The 12129-nt window shown below is 46.5% G+C and overlaps 1 long non-coding RNA gene across 1 annotated transcript in view; it reads right to left on the reverse strand.

The window, feature by feature from the left end:
- Positions 1-5744: 5744 nt before the first annotated feature.
- The window catches only part of LOC149361772 (uncharacterized), a 232558-nt gene continuing 226173 nt past the window's right edge, over positions 5745-12129 (reverse strand). Inside the window, exon 2 of the long non-coding RNA XR_016288442.1 lies at positions 5745-6106. This is a non-coding gene — a long non-coding RNA (uncharacterized LOC149361772). The remainder of the gene's footprint in view (positions 6107-12129) is intronic.

A 12129-nucleotide genomic window follows, 5' to 3' on the forward strand; every position in this document is an offset into this window, starting at 1 on the left:
GCGATGGCGTTCTGTGGACTCCCTGGCAGCGTTGCAAGACGCTGTCGCGTTCCACTCTTACAGGCGAAGCTTAACATGTTAACCACACATCAGTAACACACGCAGACAGCCAATGGACGCGTCATTCGCTGGCAGCACTTCATTCATCATTCACAACCACATTCTTAACGTACGCTCCCTTGCCGCAGATGCCAATGACGTACACCACGATCACATTCTGCGCCATTGCTCTCTACTTTGCTTTGCTGAATCCTGGATGGATCCCGAAGAGCCTCTCGGAATCATAGATTTCCTATACTGCTGTGGTGCTCGCAGAGACCACAACAGAGCGGCGGGAGTCGCTATCTACTTGCGCACAGGTCTCTCTGCAATACCAGTCGAAATGTTTGGCACGTCACATGAAGTTGGCGAACTGTGCGCCGCAAAGTTGCCCAACGGCTTGCTGGTAGTAGCTGCCTACTTCGCCCCTACCGCACTCACGAAAGACGTCGTGCACTTCCTGCAACTCGCATTAACCGTCCATCGATCCACACCGATGTTAGTAGTGGGGGACTTTGATGTTGACATAAAGACAAACAGCAATTTCCTAACACTTATGCGGGAGAACATCCCGTTCCGCGTCCCACGGCTGTGACAACCTCGCGAGGCACTTGTATAGATCTCGTCTTTGAGAATCAAGCATTGGTGTACCAATTCGAACATATATCGCTCTATTTCTCCGACCACAAAGCTTCCTTCATGACTGTCAAGAACTGTTAGTGGAGTCTTTGTTAAAGGAATACGTGTGAAAAATAAAAAAAAAATTCTGTGATAGCGCATACATGTGTTGCTCGATTTCTTTGCCTCAATCTATCGAAAAGGTGAAACAGCTTATTTGCTGCGCTCAAATTTCGCATTAGGAAGTAACGTAATCGTCGGTAATTTTTTATATTGTTCGTTGTACTGCGACGAAACGCTACGGTCGCGTCGTCAGCTGAATATCGGTGGAGGACATGGTGGCGAGGTAAAAATGTTTAAATGGCGCTACTAAGAGTATCAAAAAGCAGGGAGTGCGCGATTTAAACTACATCAAATCAAAAGGTTTAAGCTATTCCTCAGGCTCCTAAATTCCTACACGAACGCTGATCACGTGCCCCTATCAAGACGGCAACAGTTTCGGGCGAATGTGCCCAGGAGGTGGAGGAGGAGGTAGAAGAAGAAAGGCAAGGAGGTTGACCGGAAGAATAATCGGTTTGCTACCCCGCACGGGCGAAAGGAGTGAGGGGATAAAAAATGAGAGAGAAAAGAGAGTAGCAGAAAACTGAAGTCACTCTAAAAATTTAGTGTTCTTTGAAGTCACAGCCTATCGTGCAGGCCAGATGTTCACAAGAAGCGGAGCAGTTCCTTGGACGCTCAGAGATCTCATTGCGCAACGCACGTAAGCGAGTTTCACTGCTGAAGAAACTACTTGCTAGAAGCTCGATGGTTCTTCGCGTAACATCTGTGAGTGTGCTGAGTTCCATTTTGCGGGAGATTTTTCATACGATTAAGTAGAACGGGTTGTCGGGCTAGTTGGTTCAATACTTTAGACATGGCAGTTGCGCGAAACACGCACACACAAGACAGGTTACGGGACGAGCGCTCGTCCCGTAACCTGTCTTGTGTGTGCGTGTTTCGCGCAACTGCCATGTCTGAAATTTTTCATACACTGTGCACAAGGAAGACAGACTGTACGGCTATGATATAACAAGGAAATGGCGCTTACGATGGATCTTGCACAGCAACACAATGTAGACAAAAGCTGACTAAATATCAGTGTATATGTACCGTTTTATACATAACATAATGAGACTCCGCGATCTACGTCAGTTTCGTAATAACTATCTTAACACGCTAATTCAGAAGGCGCTAATTCACATATGTCTCTTCGGTCTTTAGCGTACAAGTTCGCCCGCGAAAATTTGATGTGCTTGCGTTACTTCGGGCTCCGAATGATAGCCACTCCTCCAGCGTTGTAATTGCCATAGTGGAGCAGTAACATGACCAAGACCAACTTAAGCTCCACATCACCTTCGGCGAAAAAGGCATGGTCGGGACGGTTCGCCAAAGGACGGCATCTCGGTTTAGCTAGGCTGAGCAGTGACTTGTCGGCGTTTTCTACGAGCTGTGAAATGGAGCGGTTGTGGCAAGAGGTTGCGGAAATTCCAAATAATTTGGGCCCCGCAGTAAAGGACGTAGGAGGTTGGCGACAGCATTGGCTGGAACTCGACGTAATAATTAACAAAGACAAAGGTGCCGTTTAAGCCACTACCACGTAAGTTACATTGTTATTATCATCTTTCAAACAAAATTAAATGACGGTATATTTGCAGGACTGCACTACGCGCACAAAGGAACTCATTCGTTTTACTCAATAATTACAAACTAGCATACAGTCGTGAGGCCGCGCTGTCAGTGTGGTATTAGCAACTTTTCTTTTCTTTAAATACCTTTGAGTAAATGGTTATACATGTAGTCTGGAGTAGTAGTAATGTCAACAGTAGCACTGGTAGTAGTGGTGGTAGTGGTGGTGGTAGTGGTGGTGGTAGTGGTGGTGGTAGTATTAGTAGTAATGGTGGTGGTGGTGAACGTGGTGGTGGTCGTAGTCGCCGTAGTAGTAGTAGTGGTAGTGTGGTAGCGGTAGTGGTGGTAGTAGCAGCAGCAGCAGCAGCGGAGGCGCTACGTGTACAGTTATACCCCTGTCAAGCGGCCAAGTGCACTTACGGGGGTGCACTTCGGTACCTCATTGACACCTTAGGCGGCGCGGTGCTAAACGAGAAAGCAGGGAGCACTCGCAGCAAAAAAAAAATGGCTGAGGCTTAACTTGGTTAAGCCTGGAGAATGCGAAAAATCATCGTGTCGCGTAATTTGGAGGCGCACAACCACAGCGACGGCGCGAGGTGGGCCCCCGTTTCTGCACTGTCGTGACGTCATCGTGTCACGTGGTGTGACGTCATGTATCACGTGATTTGGAGGCGCACAACCACAGCGACGGTGCGAGGTGGGCCCCCGTTTCTCTACTGTCGTGACGTCATCGTGTCACGTGGTGTGACGTCATGTATCACGTGATTTGGAGGCGCATAACCACGGTGAAGGGCTGAAGTGGTAGCTAAAGTAGTATGCTTCGCATAAAAAAAAATGCGATAGGCTAAGACCCCCTTTTTTCCTGATGTAGAGTAAAAAGGAAAGAACTGCTCAAAATTGGTTGATTTACGTTGTATCACAAATAAAAACAAAGCTAACCTTTTTTTGCCATAAAAAAAATTTGCATTATAAGGGAATTTGAAGTAAGTGCTGGCCAATGCGACTTCCTAGCCTATCCACATCAGTATGGCGGCGTGCGACGAAGACTATGAGCGAGTTGTATGGAATTACCTGTGCGCAAGAGCTCGGCGCCAACATCACGAACAACTCGAAGATGACCAACTTTCGCTGTATCGACTTTCAGGTACTTGGTGGATCAGATCATGGCGATCAGCTTCATGATCGGGACCATCCTGGCAGAGCACAACACTTAAGTTCTTCAGGAGCAGAGGCGCTTTATAAGCAATGACACTTTACCCAACCTAAGCGAATTTTACCTCAAACAAGCGCTACCTGTCTCTCTCTACATCCACCTTCCGACATGTAGTGGTATCTTGCCACCTCTTTTATGAGCGGCGGCAAACGAACCCTATGATGAAGCCGATCTTTGTGGAAAAACCTGTGGTCGTGGGAGTATACCGATTGCTCAAGCGCCGAGGGGAGAACTTTTTCCCACCTCTTTGGAATAGGTCGCTCCACTGTAAATGCTCTACATCAACAATTATGTGCCACTGTGGTGGAGCTACTGCAAAGGGAATGGTTGCAAATTTTGCCTCTCAACCAAATGATTGCCCGCATGCTTGAGATCTACGCCGTCACAGGCTTCCCGCAAGCCATCGGCGCCTTGCATGTCTGCCACTTGCCTGTATTGCCACAGAAAGAGCATGCCACGGACTACTGTAGTTACAAAGGCTGGTAGGCTTCTTTGCCCCTGGCAAACTGTTTTTTGCACTTAGCGCGATTTTATATCATAATTACGCCGTAATTAATGACGGTTTTATTCGCCGTGAAGGGTTCATGGAGGATTGGATATATGCATAATAGACTGTATATGTTTAAATGTTGCCCACTACTTGTTATCGTAATTTATTAATAGTGTCTGAATTTCTGGTTATGTTGGAATATTATGAGCAATGGCAGACGACGTCACCCTGTATGTATCATTATCAGAAACTGCCCCCCCCCCCCCCCCCCCAGTATTTGATTACTCGAGATTTGCCCACAAAGTGTAGGGTGTATGGCTGTTGTGAAAACTCACTCTTGGTGTGCTTGATTTTAATGACTGGTGCGTGCAACTCAATAGTGCATATTTACGTATACTGTTTTTGATGCATATTCTTATATTTTAGCCCTCCCTGTCGTGTTGTGTGCATGCATTTGTATGTGCCAGTTTAAAAGGTTCTCTCCGTTTAGCGCTTCGAACACAAATTTTTATAGCAACACCGACGTCAATAACACATTTTTTTACTTATTTCCTCATGATTCCAGAATGTCATATTTTGATGACATGCTTTGCTTGTCGCATTGTTCCCTGGTTTATCACTTCCAGTCCAGCCTAGCATGTTAATCCATGCACTCATTTCCTTTTCCAGCAAATTCTAGTCAGCACATTTGTCGACATTGCTGCAACATTGTGCATCAGCAGAAATGAAGTTACATCGTTGCTTGGCTACCGTATAATCCGCAAAAGCAATTCTCATGGCAATTCGTATGCACATTCGCCCTCACTACTCAGTGCCAGCATAAAAATTGCAATGCCTGTGTGGAACAGCGAAATATTTCAGCCCTTTAGAAACTATGCTGACGACTACTTGCATGCGTATCTTCATAAAATTTCCTATGAACCGACATTTGCTTTCCCACACAGGTCCACCATCATACTCCTGGCAGTAGTGGGCCGTAAATACCATTTGCGGTGCACAAACTTCGAAAGTCACGGAAGATCCTATGATGCCAGTCTTCATGGCCGGTCTAAGCTGCATACACCAATGTAGATTGGGACCTTCAGCTCTCCCAAAACATTGGTAGAGGGCACCAAGGTTCCTCCGATTTTTCTATGTGATCAGGCATTCTCCTTGTCGCCGAAACTGAAAAAAAAAACTATTTCCAAATGCTTGGTCTGAAGCCAAGAAGCAGTGTTCAACTAAAATCTTTCAAAGACTAGGAGGATTGTCGAGAATGGTTTCGGAAGGCTAAAGGCACGCTTTCGCTTCGTGATGAAGAGGATGGAGTACCAGTTGAAGAAGGCGAAAGTGGCTATTCGAGCTGCTTGTGTCCTTCACATTATATGTGCGGAGATGAAAAACAGTGTAGAGCCCCAGTGTGAAAGTTAAGAACGTGCATTTGACTCGAATGCACAGGCGTCGCGCAACACCGAAGAGTGCAATGGGGTAATCTAAGAGGTTATGGACGCCATAGCAACTTATTTTTGGAAGAAGGCTCATCACGTGCGATGAATGAGCGCGACAGGAACGAGACTAAAGTAAAGAATGTATTTTTGACTAAATGATTCTAGCTTTTGAGGCAGATGATAGTTTTGTTGTTTGATTAATGTGGCAACTTTGGTGTGTTGCTCCTACATGACTTCAGAAAAAAACCACAACACAAGGCAGGAAAATAAAAAAAAAGACTGCAAGGGCACATCTCATCAAGCATTATTTATTTATCTTTTCACACCTGCTGCAAGATATCCAGCAGCTTATCCTCGCGAGCTTCGCGGCGCCGCTCCTTCTGCACTGCGAAATCCATTTCTAAGGCGGTCTAGTGAGGAGCGCGATTGGTGCTGTTCGTCCGAAAACTGTGCCATTAGCTTTCACGGAGCAGCCAGTCTTATTTCCTCTGCAGCTGTTGGTGTAACAGGGGCTGATGCAGGCGCTACTTGAACAGCGGACATCAGTCGGGAAGTTTCCTTCTCGTGATAATCGAAACTTGCTCCAGGAGGCAGGGAATATCTCGGGAGTTCTTGCGACTGGCTCACTTAGTCATGTAGCATGCCATTGAAAAGCTGAAGAAAGAATACAAATACACTGTTGTGAGCAAGAACAGTGCAAGGATAAGCCAACCTCTGTGAACAATATATGTGCTCACGGAGTGATGATTTCTGCTACATTACTGATCATGAATTAATTAAGCACTTGTCCTCTTACTCAGTATTCCTTGTTCATCCATTTTATATTGTTTTCAAACGTGTATAGGAGCATGAACTGATTTCTTAAAATTTGAATTATGAACCAACAAAATATCTCTTGCACTTAGTAAACAATGGAAGGGGAATGAGGGGCTCGTTATAAATATGAGAGAAGCCAACAGCCACAGAAACCAAGGACACAGGAGATTTTTAATTTATTTATTTATTTTGTGCTGTTGTTCGATTTAGAATATTACTGAATATGTTATCGCTTCAAGCGAATTTATTAGAAAAGCAGAAGAAAAAACAACCACATGCCGCCGGTGGGATCCGAACCCACGACCTCCGAATTACGCGTCCGGTGCCAAATCTTCTGCTTTCGGGGGTATTTATGTTTACAAATAACCTAACCTTGAGAGTGTTCAAGGTTAGGTTATTTCACTCTCAAGATTAGGTTATTTCTAAACATAAATACCCCCGAAAGCAGAAGATTTGACAGCCGTCGCCGTAGCTCAGCGGTAGAGCACCGGACGCGTAATTCGGAGGTCGTGGGTTCGGATCCCACCGGCGGCATGTGGTTGTTTTTTCTTCTGCTTTTCTAATAAATTTGCTTGAAGCGATAATATATTCAGTAATATTCTAAATCGAACAACAGCACAAAATAAATAAATATATAAATAAAATATCCCCCCTGTCCTTGGTTTCTGTGGCTGTTGGCTTCTGTCTTGCACTGAGTGTAAAACTGAGAGCCAGTGATCGCCCTGTAGCAAACCGACTGGCCGACACCCGCACCAGTTACTATCAAATGCTGTTATGGTGGATACCTCCGCTGGAGAGGCACCATCAATGGCACTACAACCATTCTGTTCCATTAAACTGGCATCGTTTGCTGGCAGGGAGCGTTGAAAACGGCGGTGGTCCCCATTAAACTTCCACGACATGCCACCCGATCTAGTATTTGTGCCAGTCTGGTCAGTAGCCTGAAATGGAAGAGAAAAAAATGACGCCACAGGTTGGTGTAATAACTTTCTTTGTTGTACAGAGAAATAAAAAAAAGTAACGAAGTGTTAATTCTGTAGTGTAAGTGCTGCCACAGCAAACAATTTCTGACCCGCCGCGGAGGCTTTGGCTTTCGGTTGATGAGCCACAGAAGCCAGTCTCGTCAGCTCCGGCTGCATTTAGATAGCGAACTGTACAAACGTACGAGAGCTGTGCAACGTTACTGCACCTTAGAGAAACTCTGCAGGTGGTCGAATGCCTTCTATTGTGGCCTACGTGCCGCTCTGGGACGAATTCAAATACCAACAAAATAAGAGACAAGGAATAAATAAAACAATCCAACTTCCAGTGGTAACACAGATGCAAAATGAAGCTGCCAAGTAGAGGATAAATAGGCTTTTGCCGATGCTTGTTGCACATATTGTGGATTATTTTCTTCACTTCCTTGGTGTTTTTCCAAATGCCCACTTACGGAGGCGTTAAGCTACAGTCTTGTAGTCTTTCAGGTTTCTTTTGGCGCCACGAAGGTCCGGCTAGACGTCTTCCCATACAATGATTAGCGGGCGCGTCTCCTCGCGACTCCATATTGTCCGTTCTTTGATTTGGCAGGTTTCCTCACTCTCTGGATGCTGCCATATCTGGGACACGCACAGCACAAAAGTCCACAGCACAGGCGACGGCGTTCGTGAGAAAGCCGCCGCGTAAATCAGGGGTAAAGTACGGCTTCTAAAACAAAAAAAAAAATGCCGACAATTCTGTTACTTCCTAATGCAAAATTGGAGTGCAGCTCAACAGCTGCTTCAGCTTTTCGATAGACTGATGAAATGAATTCGACGGCAGTGACGCTAAGCTTCTGCTTCGGTGGCACGCACCTCTGTATTCTGGCGGTGACGGCGCTGGTCCTCTGCTCTGGCAGCTTGTTTAGCCGCAGCGGCATACGAAGGACTTCCGCAGGTTGCCTTGTTCATGACTGAGAAAGGCAGGCGGTTCGCAGCGGCGAACGGCGGCGGCTATGCGCTCCGGCTTTGGTGTTGCACATATCGAAATCCGTCTCCACTAGTCCGGCGCTCTGATTGCCGGCGAACACGGCTGGCATTGGAGGAGGAGCGAAGAGAGCAAATAAGTTATCGGGAGGTCGCGGGAGATGGCGCCAGGAGCGCGCGCAACTAGAGCAGCGAGCTCCCCCACCTGCGGCGCTGGTTACAACGCACAACGGCGGCGCCGCGAAACGCAGGAACGGGCGCCAAAGACCTGCGCTCTAAAAAACTTGAGAAAGGTGCTTGGCGCAAACACGGCGAGCTCGCGGTGGTCAGCTGTCGCGACGACACCGCACAGACGTTTAAAAACACGCCCGGTACAACAAGCACGAGCAGCACAAAATAAGTGAAAAGGGCGAGGCCGCAGTACCGCATCACCCTCGCGCCGTTAGTTTTGTACGCGGTAAATTTTTCCTGATTTTTTATTGTGTTGTTTTACTTCTAGCTAAAACCGAATTACTTTGCTAAAAGCTGCTAAAGAACCGAAATGAACTGCTGTGTCCTTTTTTTATTCATAACATTTTGTATTATCGAAACCGCTGGCTGCGAGGCTACGCACTCGGCCAGAAAAGTGCGTTCTCTGAACGCACTCCTACCGGAGTGCACTCTTCTGCGAGTGACACTCCACTTGCGACGTTTAGGTCGGACGAAGTGCAGTTATAGCGAGTGACGCCCTCCGCAAGTGCACTTAACTTGCAAACTTGACAGGGCTGTTAAATTCACTTCATTCGCTATACTCAACTGAAGACTAGCGTACAGTTGTGAAGTGGCGCTGTCACTGTGTCTTTTAGGAAATTTTTTTCACCTTAAATACATCGAAGCAACACAGCGTAGTGGGCGATCTTGTACAACCCCTATTAGAAAACAGCTCCTCAGGGAGTTGGACCTGAGGTGGAACCGCGAAAAAGATTATGTGAATTATGTGCAGCGGGCTATGAACAATCAGTTAAGCCTATGCGACTACCTCGCCGAAACTGGTCTCCACCCATTCTTTTAACTTTCTATATTCTATATTCCACTCCCCCCTTCTCAACTTATGTCTCATGGCAGACTTCTCGCAAAAACAAAATTACCTATGCTTTGATAAATGTCTGGTGGACTTCCGCGTTTCGCGTCATTATATTGTTCCCACAAAATCACCGCCGTGTTCTCAGATTCTTGAACGCAATGGTTTATGGCCTCTCAGCAGTGAGAGGCCAACGGAAGCCAGAAAGGCGTAGGAATGATGTGGACTATCATCCCTGTTTCGTGCGTGGCCACCGCTTTCTTCTGGCTAGCATTACGGTGGCGGATCCTGAAGCCTCGCCTCCCGCCCGGAACGAGGCTCCCACCCATGCCACCGGCGCACTCTATCCGCGGTCACGTGGAGCTTTACCGAGGCGACTTTGCTCGCAAGAAAGCTATACAGTGGAGCAGACAGTACGGGCTTGTGTGTAAGTCATTTCTTGAGTACGCATAAATGTAGGGCAGTTTTCTTGCTGTCCAGAAAACGCCGCTTTGCTAGCCAGTGCTTGTGTTAGAATTAGTGTGTTCGACGGCTCCTCTAACAAGCCTCACCTCGTTTCTGCTCCGATTATTGCAAGCTTTTTTTGGGTTCACAGAATTGCATACAAATGAGGGCATGGACTTATAGTGACGCGGCGTGTTAGTAACCCTCGCACTGAAAAACAATTTCGCCTACACTGCTAGAATAAAACGCTTGTTTTTACTGACAGGCTCCCACTTCACCAGAGTAGCGCTAGAGTTTGTTTCCAGATGAACTGACAAGCTGGAGAAATTAATTTTGTTTAGGAAGTTTCAGGACGCAAGCAAGAGAGCTATCATCGGTTCCCCTTTTGGTAATGTGCACAGAAAAAGTGAACGTTTGAATTTATTTGACACAAGTAATACATTCATATCTGTAGCCTTGTAAGCCGAACAAGAGGGCTAAAGAAAGCGGTGCACCGACATCTGGGTTTATGTGTCTGCGCCTAATTACTCGCTCTGGAAGGTTTTAAACTCAAAAGAGAGCCCAGGCGCAAAGACAGACAAAACACAAGGCAGAGGCGGGACCAAGTGCTTCGTATCCGCTTTCTGCCTTGTGTTTTGTCTTTTTTCGCGCCTGTAACTAAAGATGAACAGTTACAAACTTGCCCAGCAAGACGTTCTTTTGAAGCCGATATGTTGTTGGCAAACCTTTCACGTTTCCTCAAAGCAGCTCGGCTTTTCTACAGACCGTAATTTTTAATACCACCGCACGTACCCGTTGTATTTAACTCGTTCAGGGCCTAAATGCATGCGTTCGTGAGAGCGTATTCAGATGGTTAGAGTATCTCTGGCGTTGTGATATCCGCTGTGATACACAACCGGCGCACGGGCTTCAGAGATGGAAATTCTGAGCTGCATTGAAGGGAACGCACCCTCCTTTCCGGGCTCATCATAATCAAACGTTAATGCTTAAAATGAAAGGGACTTAGCGCCTATGACTTGCGAGAAGAAATAAGCAGAACTGCTGCAAAAGAAAACCTCCGAGAGCCTTCGCAAAACACCACAACATAGGCGACACAGATGATGCGTACCACAGACCTGCGCACATTAGCGTGTCTATGGGCCTTGGGATGCAGGAATACAGCAAAAAGCACTGCAATGGTCAACAGTCCGCCTAAAAATGACGGCGCATTCTACACGCCTCGACCTCGTCTCACAGCTTCCAGAGTCCTGACAGCTCGACGTCGGCCCGTCGAGCCTTGCTGCAAGTTGCGTGACAACTCAGGCAAAATCGGAGATAAACAGCCACGTCCCTACAGCCAAGCAATGTGCAGGTCAGTATGCGAATCAGACACCCCCCCCCCCCCCTTCACATGCACACACACAAAAAAAACAAGGACAGCTGTGAAAGAATCCGTGTGTTTGGTGCTTTCCCCCCTAGTCAACTGAAACAGCTCGCCAACCATTCCTACCCGCAAGCGGTACATCCCGTCGAACCAGCTCTCAGCTTCCGCTCGTCCGCGTTAGTATCCGGATGGGCATGGTAACAGATATTTTTTTAAAATGTTTCCGACAATCGCCCACCCACTACAACTCTAGGTTATTCGGTGCTAAGATCAGCCGCTTTCAAAGGGGTGCTCAAACGGGTGCTCAAGCGGACTGGTGTGGAGCAAATCAGACAGCATGCTTCTCTTACCCAGCAGTGTATTGCACGCTAGATTGTTTCCCAGTCCGCACCTCAAGACGGGGCGATAAATTTCATGCAGTTTGCCACTTTTGCAAACCGGCGCCACTCTTCCTATTTTCCAATCGGTGGGAGGCTCACCTTTAGGTATCGACTGCTTGAAGATAGGAAGTAAGACGATCCTATAGACAGCAATGGTATTTCAGTGTCTTAAAATAATTTCATCAAGACGAGAAAAAAAGGACAATTTGAGGATATTTATCAGGCGTGCTATGCAGTCAAGTGCAATGCAGGCGTCACCAAAACCTGGTACATACGGGATGTTAGAGTTATCCTCTTAGGTCAAAAAAGATATTAAAGGCAGTTAAATGCTTTAAGAAAGTCAGTGTCAGAGAACGGGTGTTGTTTACGTAATGTATTGAAACGTCATTAGTGAGTTACTCTGACGTATTGTTTTCCAGAACTTGCTTCGAATATTATTACGTAGCGTAGGAAGGTCTACGAAGAAATATGTATTTTTTAAGTGGCAAATTGGAAAAATACAGTTTTAGGTTCTTTTTATATTTACCTCATGCGCATGGCGCACATTGACGCTTTGTGTTTTTGCGCGTTTTTGTATTGTTTATTCGCTCACTCTCAAAGTCGCCGGCAGGAGGCTTTATCGTTGTTGAAGAAAAGAGCGCAGCAAAGGGGACAAGAGAGAAGAAGATGAC

This window comes from Amblyomma mixtum, chromosome 2 (genome assembly GCF_055824585.1).
Source record: "Amblyomma mixtum isolate Tamu chromosome 2, ASM5582458v1, whole genome shotgun sequence".
Classification (NCBI taxonomy): Eukaryota; Metazoa; Arthropoda; class Arachnida; order Ixodida; family Ixodidae; genus Amblyomma; species Amblyomma mixtum.